The sequence below is a fragment of the Mus caroli genome, unplaced genomic scaffold, assembly GCF_978045245.1.
Source record: "Mus caroli unplaced genomic scaffold, Mus_caroli_1 scaffold_8, whole genome shotgun sequence".
In the NCBI taxonomy this organism is placed as follows: domain Eukaryota; kingdom Metazoa; phylum Chordata; class Mammalia; order Rodentia; family Muridae; genus Mus; species Mus caroli.
The window spans coordinates 40,019,121-40,030,332 of NW_028227263.1; the positions used below are offsets into that span (position 1 = coordinate 40,019,121).

Consider the following 11,212-nt stretch of genomic DNA (forward strand, 5'->3'; position numbering starts at 1 on the left):
AAATTTTATATGCCCCAATACAGGGGAATGCCAGGGTCAAGAAGCAGGAGTGGGTGGGTAGGAGAGCAGGGCGGAGGGAGGGTATAGGGAACTTTCAGGATAGCATTTGAAATGTATATAAAGAAAATATCTAATAAAAAATAAATAAATGGAAAAAAGAATAGAGAAAAAAGAAATTCTCAAAAAAATATATACAAAAATTCAAAAAGAATTATAAAAGAATGAGAAATTTGAAAAATAAGAAGCAAAGCTATTCACTTGTGTAAAAAGTATAGGGAGCAATGTTGGGAATCCCAAGGGATTTCTAATGTCACAGAATTAGGGCCTATTTTAGCACAAGTTCACAGAACCTGAGACATCTATTTCTAAGCAGATAAGCAGACAACACAAAATGGAGCTCTGGAACTCGACCTTGGGAAGTGGCTTCATCTTGGTGGGGATTCTGGATGGCAGTGGCTCTCCTGAACTGCTCTGTGCCGCAATTACAGCCCTGTACTTCTTAGCCCTGACCAGCAATGGGCTGCTGCTTCTAGTCATCACCATGGATGCCCGGCTCCATGTGCCCATGTATCTTCTACTTGGACAGCTTTCTCTCATGGACCTCCTCCTCACATCAGTTATCACTCCCAAGGCTGTTGTGGATTTTCTCCTCAAAGACAATACCATATCCTTTGGAGGTTGTGCCCTTCAGATGTTTCTAGAGCTGGCACTGGGTAGTGCAGAGGACCTTCTTCTGGCCTTTATGGCCTATGACAGGTATGTAGCCATTTGTCAACCTCTGAACTATACAATCTTAATGAGTCACAAAGTCTGCTGGCTCATGATAGCCACCTCATGGATCCTGGCATCCCTCAGTGCTCTAGGATATAGCATCTACACCATGCAGTATTCCTTCTGCAAAGATCGTCAGATCAATCATCTGTTCTGTGAGATCCCCCCATTGCTGAAACTGGCCTGTGCAGACACCTCCACATATGAACTCATGGTTTATTTGATGGGGGTTATTGTGCTAATTCTTCCTCTTACTGCCATCCTGGCCTCCTACTCACTAATTCTGTTCACTGTGCTCAATATGCCCTCAAATGAGGGCAGGAAGAAAGCCCTTGTCACCTGCTCTTCCCATCTGACTGTAGTTGGGATGTGGTATGGGGGTGCTTCCTTCATGTATGTTCTACCCAGTCCCTTCCACAGCCCCAAACAAGACAATATCAGCTCAGTTTTCTACACGATTGTCACTCCAGCTCTGAATCCCCTTATCTACAGCCTGAGGAATAAAGAGGTCACTGGAGCTTTGAAGAGAGTCCTGGGAAAACGATTGTCAACATAGCCCAACATCTAGGTAGTTCTAGTTAATACCTTTTAAACTTAATTCTTTCAGAAACCAACAATTCTGGTGTGAATAAAACTTCTGATAAATCCTAGAGTAAGAAGTATGTCTTTTGGTAGAAATGTATGGAATGGCAAGAAAGTATGAAATTCTTTAGAACTGTTTTGTGAACTTTTTAAGGAGATATTGGAGAATCTGTTGATTTGTCATATATGGACACAAAGACCAGATTCATGTCCAGGTGGTAGATAGAATTTAGATACTCTAAAGTAATTTTTCATTGGAAATTGGAAACTTTTATAGATAATAAAGTATAATGGTAATAAGTGAGGATAAGATTATATTTCAAGTATGTGATTCACACATAAATCAGGGAAGATTTTTGAGTTTTTAATAATGTTTTAGTAAAAAAAAATTAGTTATAGTTTTGTTGAATGTTGAATTAGTATCAGCCTTCAGGATGATTGGACAGATGCCATCCATGGATTGTAGTGGGTTTGTGTGTGTTATACATTTTTCCTTTTTATTTTATTTTCAATGATGGAAGCTAAACTGAACCAAACATTCATACTTCTATCCTATGATAATAATAGGTGCTTTTCCCATTTTTTCTAACATATCTTGAAATATCTCAAAACCTTCCTAGGATCCATATGCTTAATATGTGCATCTACCTTAAACATTGTACAATGTATACATGTGCAAAAGCATGAGCTGTTTATTTAGGAATATGCATAATTTCTGTAACTTTGTATCCATAAATCCCTGGGTAGAATTAGCATCTTTGAGAAATGACAACAAACACTGCCATGGATGTGGTATGAGGGATACTGCACATTAAAGTGGAAATGTTAGTGAATGTAGCTTTTATGGAAATAAGTCTAGATATTTCTCCAAAAGCTTGACATAAAACTAATATATAACCCAGTTATGGCACTTCTGGGCATATACCTAATGGACTCTACATCCTACCATAATGACTCTTGAAAATTTATGTTCATTGACCCTTTTTAATCACTGTAGATATTCATTAGTGGATGAATGGATACTCTAAATTTAGGACACATATACTACAGAAGTTTTTTCAGTGAAAAGAAAAATGAAATAATGAATATTGTAGTTAAATTGATGGAACTGTAAACAAAAATAATTATACCAAGTAAGGTAACACAGATACAGAAAAACAAAACCCACATGTTCTCTCTTATCTGTGGATCCTAGCTCTAAATCCTTAGTTCAAGTGTTTAACCTAGAGTATTTGTAAAGCTAGGAAACTAGAAAGGGGGCATTGGTAGACTAACTGTAAGCAATGGGGTTTGGCAGAACATGGTAGAAAGATAAGATATTGGAGGGAGGAAGCTTAAGCCGAGAAGAGGTAGGAAGATTAGAGGTGCAGGGAAGTTGAAAGGTGTATAAAAATGTGGAAATCTAGTATCTTGTAATTCAGTGAAAAGTAGAATTTATAAAAGTATTTCAATGTACAAATAAGTTGAAATTGGAAGAATAGCAGTGTAACTTGTTTTCTTGCTAATTTAATATTCTGTACTATAGGAGGTCATGTTGCATTTATGGAAATTGGATACTTTTTCATGCTAATGTTTAACTCAAAGGAAGTCTTATAGCTAATGTATTTATAACACAATAAAAATCATTCTGAGTTGCTATCATAAAAGCTGAAAATAGAAGAGTGCTTACCAGATGCTGGGGAAAGTTGATGGTAAGGGACAGGATCAGGGAGGTACAAAGTTGCAGTCAGGTAGCACCAACAGCTTCTGATGTGATGTTGCATAGTAATGTGAGAATACATAAAAATCATATACAGTGCTTTTTAAAACCTGGAAGTCAGGATTTTGAAAGTTTTCTCTGTAAATCAATAATAAATATTTGAGAGGATAAGTATTTAATCTGATTTTAAGGTTATTCAGATGTATACTTACATGAAGAACAACACAGAACAAAACTAACCCATACAATATTATGCATTTTATGTAGTAGATAAAGTAATTTTCTTTCTAGAATTAATTTGCATAATTTGTTTTTCATTAATGTATTTAGATCTTTAATATTGCTTCATTATATCTATAGTAATAATTTCTTTTTAATTTATCAGTTAACTTTTTAATACTTATAATTGAAAAGTTTTAAACAAGAAAATATATTAAGATTTATGTTTTCTTTTAATGATATTTTATTCTTAAAAGATTATTTCCCATGATTTATTTAGGAATAATTTTTGTATTTTATAAGCTTCTGGTTTATCTTATAATTTATATTTATTTTTTATAATTTAGTTTATAAATTTATAATTCAATGTAATGTGTAAAACTGGTGAGAATGGAGCTAGAAAGGTTGCTCAATAGTTAAGAGTACCTGCTACTTTTACACCAGACCCATGTTCTGTTTCCAGCACCCACAAGGCAGCTCACAGTAAGTTTTAAGTCCAGTTAAAGGGCATCCAATGCTCTCTTCTGGCCTCCCTGAACAGGAGGCATGCACATGTTGGATATGCATACATTCAGAAAAGCACTAGCTGACATTATATAAAAATAAATAAATCTTTTTCTTAAAAAAATGGTGGACTTTCATGTATTTTTTCAATTGCCACTTTCTTCTTAGTCTTCTTTGTAAATAATCCTTCCATTTCCCAATTGAGTTATCTACTAGACTATAGTTGCACATTTAAAGAGAGTTTCTATAGTTCTAGAATCTCCTTCCTCTCTTCTTTCTTCTTCCTCCTTCTCCTCTTCTTCTTTCTTCTTCTTCACTTTCTTTTTGAGACAAGGTATCACTGTGTACTTGTACTGGTTAGTTTTGTGTCAACTTGACACAGCTGGACTTATCACAGAGAAAGGACCTTCAGTTGAGGAACTGCCTCCATGAGATCCAACTGTAAGGCATTTTCTCAATTAGTGATCAAGGGGGAAAGGCCCCTTGTGGATAGGACCATCCCTGGGCTGGTAGTTTGGGTTCTATAAGAGAGCAGGCTGAGCAAGCCAGGGGAGGCAAGCCAGTAAAGAACATCCCTCCATGGCCTCTGCATCAGCTCCTGCTTTCTGACCTGCTTGAGTTCCAGTCCTGACTTCCTTTGGTGATGAACAGCAATATGGAAGTGTAAACCGAATAAACCCTTTCCTCCCCAACTTGCTTCTTGCTCATGATGTTTTGTCCAGGAATAGAAACCCTGAATAAGACAAATTGGTACCAGCAGAGTGGGGTATTCCTGTGACAACCTGACCATGTTTTGGGGAGGACTGTGGAAGGACTTTGGAACTTTGGGCTTGAAGATCCATCCGTTGTTAAGAGCTCTGTCGGATGTTGTGTAGGAGCTTGGAAGATAATGTTGAGAACACTGCAGAAGATGGAGGTCTGGTGTGTGAAATTTCAGAGGGAAAATTAAAGACTCTTTTCAGGGCCATTGCTGTTTTGATTGTGAAGATTCTCTAGTTCTGGTTAGCTGGGGCTGAAGAATCAGTTGTGATTAACAAGATATCAGAACTACCAAAGCAAAAACTTTACATTACTGGGACTATTGATGCTGGTTAGCTGGAGCTAAGAAATTAGCGGTGATTAAGAAGAGACCAGCATCATTGAGGTGACATCTTCTGGGAAGTGTGTTCTGAAAGCACAAAGAGGCTGTGTTCCAGAGACGGCCAAGGTTGTACTCCTGCTGCAGCGGGACTTGGTAATATGTAAGGGTCACCCAGGTGGTACTGGTTTTGAAAGCATGAAGGGGTCACACAGAGCAGCTGAGGCTTGGCACTGTGAGAGGCCATGGAAGGCCATTGGTGAAGGTGCAGCCTCAGTTGCAATTGAAGGCCCAGGACTGAAGGGGTCATGCAATGTTTTGGAGATGCCAGTACCATGAGATGACCACCAAGAGCAGCAGCAGCAGTGGAGTACAGGCATCTGGAGCTTAGAGGATGGTGCGTGTGCTACAAAGGGCATGGCTGGAGAAGTGACCCAAGCCCTTGGAGGAGCCCAGAAGATCGTGAGTTGGATTCCAGACATTGGACGGTTGGAGATTGATTTTTGCTTTTGATTGTGACTGTGCCCTGATATTTTCCCTCTTGAAGGAAGAAACTGTTTTGTGGAGCCCACAGTTAAGAGACTTTTAATTGTAAAAAGACTTTGGATTTTTAAAAGAGATGGATATTTTAAAGAGATTGAAATTTTAAGAATATATAAAGACTGTGGGACTTTTAAAGTTATTTAGATCTTGGGGATGAACAAGAAAGTAAGGGTTGAGGCTTACTAGTGATGTGTTTCTGTGTCAAGTTGACAAGGGGTCAATTGTACTGGTTAGTTTTGTGTCAACTTGACACAGCTGGACTTATCACAGAGAAAGGACCTTCAGTTGAGGAACTGCCTCCATGAGATCCAACTGTAAGGCATTTTCTCAATTAGTGATCAAGGGGGAAAGGCCCCTTGTGGATAGGACCATCCCTGGGCTGGTAGTTTGGGTTCTATAAGAGAGCAGGCTGAGCAAGCCAGGGGAGGCAAGCCAGTAAAGAACATCCCTCCATGGCCTCTACATCAGCTCCTGCTTTCTGACCTGCTTGAGTTCCAGGCCTGACTTCCTTTGGTGATGAACAGCAGTATGGAAGTGTAAGCCAAATAAACCCTTTCCTCCCCAACTTGCTTCTTGCTCATGATGTTTTGTCCAGGAATAGAAATCCTGACTAAGACAGTACCCCTGGCTGCTCTAGAACTCACTCTGTAGACAAGGCTGTCCTTGAACTCACAAAGATCTACCTGGCTCTTCCTCAGAATGTGCTTCTGCCTCATCAGTGCTGGTTTTAAAGATGTTCTCTACCACTAATGTTTATTTGGAAGTTTCACATCATGCACCCTGATCATACTTAGTTTCCAGTCTTCCCAGGCCCATCCCCTTTTCACTATTGTGACCTCCTCCTAAAAAGAAGAGGAGGGGTAGAAGGAGGAGAAGGAATAATAATAAGGTAAGTCCAATTTGTGTTAACCATATATTCACTGGAGCATGGCCAAACTTTCAGTGGCCAGCATCTGGAATCCTGCACCCCTGACAGAAACAACCAATTGTGGCAGCATTATTATCACAATTTTTAAGAGTGTTCTTCAATGGTTTCCTGTCCAGAGAATTAGTTTTTTTTTATATAAAGATATTTAATTTTATTGTCCACAATGTAAAAACGCAGTGGCAGTTTGATCATGAGTATGTTCAGATTATAAATTAATTTGCAATGCAAGCATTTTTTTTACAGTGTTCAATCTTGCCTACCAAAGCAATTAATTCTGTCACACTTCCGAAACTCACTACTGCTCCCCTTTTTATAATATCACACTGTCGTACCTTTTGTTTCATCTTATGACATTGTTTTACACATCACTTAAGGTAGAACATTCAGCCACAAACTCTCTTACCACTCCCAATCTCTCACCCAACCTCATCTATCCATATTTGAACAGCTTAGGGTAATTTTACTCATCCCAATTTCACTGATCTTCCTCAAATTTTGTTTCTTAACAATAATTTCTTCCTGATATGTTTTCTTCAGTGGTTCTGTACAACTGAACAAATTACAATACTGATTGCCCATCATAGACAAGGCCTGCCCCCATGCCTTCTCTTTTAGATACTGAAACTTTTCAGTATCTCTACATAAAACAATCACATTTCTTTGGTTAATGATTTTTTAAAAGTTATATATGTATGTAGTTTTCATTAATTTATTTATGCATTTTACAGCCCAATATCATCCCTTCTCTTCCCAGCTTCTTCCTCACACAACTCCCCATCCCCTTCTCTGAGAAGGAGTAGGCCTCCCCCTGGGTATAATTCAATCCTGGAACTGCAGTATTAGGAGCATCCTCCACCACTGAGGCCAAACAAAGTGATCCAGTTAGGGTAATGGGATCTACAAGTAGGCAACAGATTCAGGGACTTCCTCCGCTCTAGTTGTTGGGTGATCTGCCTAAAAACCAAGCTGCACACCTATTTCATAGGTATGGGGGCCTAAGTCCAGCCCATGCTCACTTTTTGGTTGGTGGTTCAATCTCTGAGAGTCACCAATGTTCCAAGTCAGTGGACTCTGTTGGTCTTCCTCATGTCCTCCTATGAACCCTCAATTGTTCCCTCAACTCTCTCTTAAAACTCTCTGAACTTGATCTAATACTTGGCTGTGTAATGAATTTGCATTGGCTCTTTGGTGGAGCCTATCAGAGGATAGTTAGGCTAGGATCCTGTCTGCAAGCATAGTAGACTATCATTAATAATGTCAGGGATTAGTGGTTGCCCACGGGATTAGTTTCAATTTGAGCCAGTCATTGGTTGGCCATTTCCTCCAATTCTGTTCCATTTTTGTCCCTGCAAATCTTGTAAACAGAACATATTTGGGGTCCAAGGCTCTGTGGGTAGTTTTCTGTCCTCGTTCTTTTACTGGGAGTTCTGCCTGACAATAGGAGATGGTCACTTCAGGCTCCAGACGCTCCATCTGCTAAGAGTTTCAGCTAGAATCACCCCCCATATACTCCCTGGGGCTTCCCCCATGGCTCAGTCCTCACCTCACACACAGTCTAGAGATGCTCCCGCCCCCATCCTGGCCCACTACCAATTTCAGTTCTCTTTTCCCTGCTCTCCCTATATCTGATCCTCTTGGCCAATTCAACTCCTCATCCCCTCTCCTACCCAGCTCCCTCTCTCTATCCACCTCTAATATCTGTTTTATTTTTCCTTTTAAGAGAGATCCAACCATCCTTCATTGGATTCTCCTTGTTATTTGGCTTCTTTGGGTCTGTGAATTGTAGTACAGTTATCCTAGACTTTATAGCTAATATCTACTTATAAGTGAGTATGTACTATACATGTCCTTTTGGGTCTGAATCACCTCACTCATGATGCTAGTTTCTAGTTCCATCCATTTAGCTTCAAGATTCTTGATATTCTTGGTTTTAATAGCTGAGTTATAGTCAATTATGTAAATGAACCGCATTTTCTTTTTCCATTCTTCACCACATGCTAGTGAGGATGTGGAGCAAGGGAAACACTCTTCCATTGCTAGTTGCCATGGACTGGGCTCATCCCCCCCCCCAATCCGTGGGGAATTAGGGATTCCGGAAGGTGGACAAAGAGTTGGCGAGAATGAGATGACAAACAGACACAACACACGGGAGTATGCTAGATCTGAATGTAATTTGTCAAATCGAGCATCAAACTTTTTATACAGAAGAAAATAGGAATGTTAGGTGACACATCGGCAAGGTACAATAAGGTTACCGGATGCTTAATAACTCTTAAACAAAACGACTCTTAAACAAAACTGAGGAAATGCAAACATAAAGACTGGCAGGAACTGGGCAATAAAACAACAGAGACAAAGTAAGCTCTACCTAAGGTCAGCTATATTCTTAGAAGCCAGGTGTAAGTTCTTTACACTCCAGGGGCAAGGGCTTTCATGTCTAAGTCATGGTTCTAATTAGGGAGTTCAGCTCTAGTTAACCTTATCATGAGTAATGCAATACTCTAAAACTACAGCCTGATCTACTTCCTAAACCATTGTAAATTCCTGTATTTGGGAGCAACTTGGCTTTTATTCTAAGTGATAGTGTGGAGGGATTTTCTACTAACAAGTAATGCTGTCTGCCATACATAACTATAATAAGCATTCTAAACTTATGTTGCTAAGCTTGCCCTGAGATTTCTAACTCTATGTAGTAGATAGTAATGTCTGATTTCTTTCACTATCTCTTTTACAATACTAAAGGCAATTCTGAATGTCACTGAATAGACAACATTCTTACTGAATTCCAAGCCCAGGGTAGGCTCAAGAACTACCTAGGGCATTGGTGAAGGCCACGAAGCAAAGGCCGATTTTGCTTAGGTATTTGGCAAGTCATTGCTTGGAGGCACCTATAACAAAACAATACTGAAAGGAAGCACACAGATCCATTTGCAAGGACAAAATTGGAGTATACCTGCTATGGGATGCCACAGTTCCAGGAGACTAAGTTTCTGTAAAACTCTTTGCCTCGGGACTGATTCCAAGTTTCTAAACCTGTCAAGCAAGTCACTACTGGAGTGGATGTAGCAGCTAGTAGGAGTGAGAACTTGTACAACAACTCCAGGAATCTGCTGCAGACTCTTTTGGTCCCTGTCTGCGAAGAACGGGTTCTAGTTGGAGGTGGACAAGGAGTCAGCGAAATGAATGACAGACAGAATTACACAAGAGGTTGTATAGAATCTGAATGTAATTGTCAAGTCAAGCATCAAAACTTTTTATACAGAAGAATAACAAGAAACCAGGCGAATACATCCTCCGCAGAGTTACAGTGACACAAAACATAAGGACTGTATACATCAAAAGATGGCGGGGACCAGGCGCTGCTGTTTACCTCTAAGAACGGAGCCAGGTGTAATACTAGTCTATTGTTAAACCCACCACCAGGAGTTCTAGTGAAGAAACCTGTCTCAGGCCATTGTGTATTCCCTTGTATGGGTAAGACTGGCTATTGTCCCAAGTTAACACTCTGCAGACCAACCCTGAGCTATTCTGGCTCTTTTCTTTGTAATGCCTAATTAGTTTTACCATCTCTGCTAGAAGTAAATTTGAATGTTACTTAATAGGTAACATTCTTACTGAATTCCAAGTTTGTAGGCTTCAAGGATTTTCTGGGACGTTGGAATACTGGCGAAGGCTTAGCTATGTCACAATCAATCTTTAAAGGCACTTATAATAAAATAATACTAAAAGAGAGCATGTAGATCCATACACCAGACTAACACGGGGACAGGGCATAGTATACTGGTTATGAGAATGCCAAAGTTCCAGGAGGTTGGGTTTTCTTGAAACTCTTTGCCTCGTGAGTGCTTCCAGGCCTCTTAACCTGCCAAGCAGACTTCACTGGAGCATACATAGCAGGAATCAGTTTGGTGGTTTCTCAGAAAGATGGGAATAGTTCTATTTCAAGACTCAGTTAAATCACTCCTGGGCATATATCTAAAAAGAGGCTCCACCAGACCACATGGACACTTGCTCAACTATGTTCATAGCTGTTACCTCCTTCCAGCCTAGCAAGGTTGGCTCAGACCATCCGCCACTGAGGAAGAGCCACCTGCTGTGCTGCTTCTCATTCCTTTCCTTTAATATGCCACTACCTGCCACCTGCCTGAGGTGGAACCAGCTGGCCAAGATCTTCCAGAGTTAACACCAAACTGTGATCTTTACGAGTTCCTACTAAAAATCTGATATGACTACTTCAAAAGAACTTTGCGTGACTGGGAATGGGCCTCCCCTCTTCTTTATAAAGTGTGTTTACCGACATTAAAGTTGAACCTTGATCAGACTATTTGTCTTGGTTCCATTCTTTCTCTAGTCACCTAGATTCCCTCTTTTCTTCCAGATTCCAAGATGCCTTCCAGGCTTGAACCCAGACATGTGAGCCACTGGCCGGCCTCAACACATAGCAGCTTTATTCATAATAGCCAGAAACTAGAAACAACCCAGATTTTCCTCACTTTTCATCTGCTGGGTATACTCAACCCCAAACAAAGCCTGTTCTGATCCCATAGGCCTGTTATTGTCAAAATAATTTGTAAACTATATAGACTAGGTACATTTTTATAGTTTCCCTTTAACCTTTGAACAACACTAACACTGTTGACCATCCTCTCTTACCTTTACCGCCCCCCTCCCCTTTCTTCTCAGTTACTAGTTTTCCTCCTCTTTCTCTTCACTCCATTAACTTGTGGGAGTCCCTGTCTCTTTCTGGATATAGAAGTTCCCAGGCTTCTGGGATGGATTCCTTTCTTCTTACTCAGGTAAGCTCCTTGGATAATTTCCAGCTTGAAAGGTTAATATAACATTTATAAATTCATGATGAGAGAGCCTGAACATGTGAATAAATCAATGT

General features: G+C 39.9%; 1 pseudogene; it reads left to right on the forward strand.

The window, feature by feature from the left end:
- The first annotated feature begins 391 nt into the window (after positions 1-391).
- Positions 392-1,339, forward strand: LOC110298888 (olfactory receptor 2AG1-like; annotated as a pseudogene).
- Positions 1,340-11,212: the final 9,873 nt, after the last annotated feature.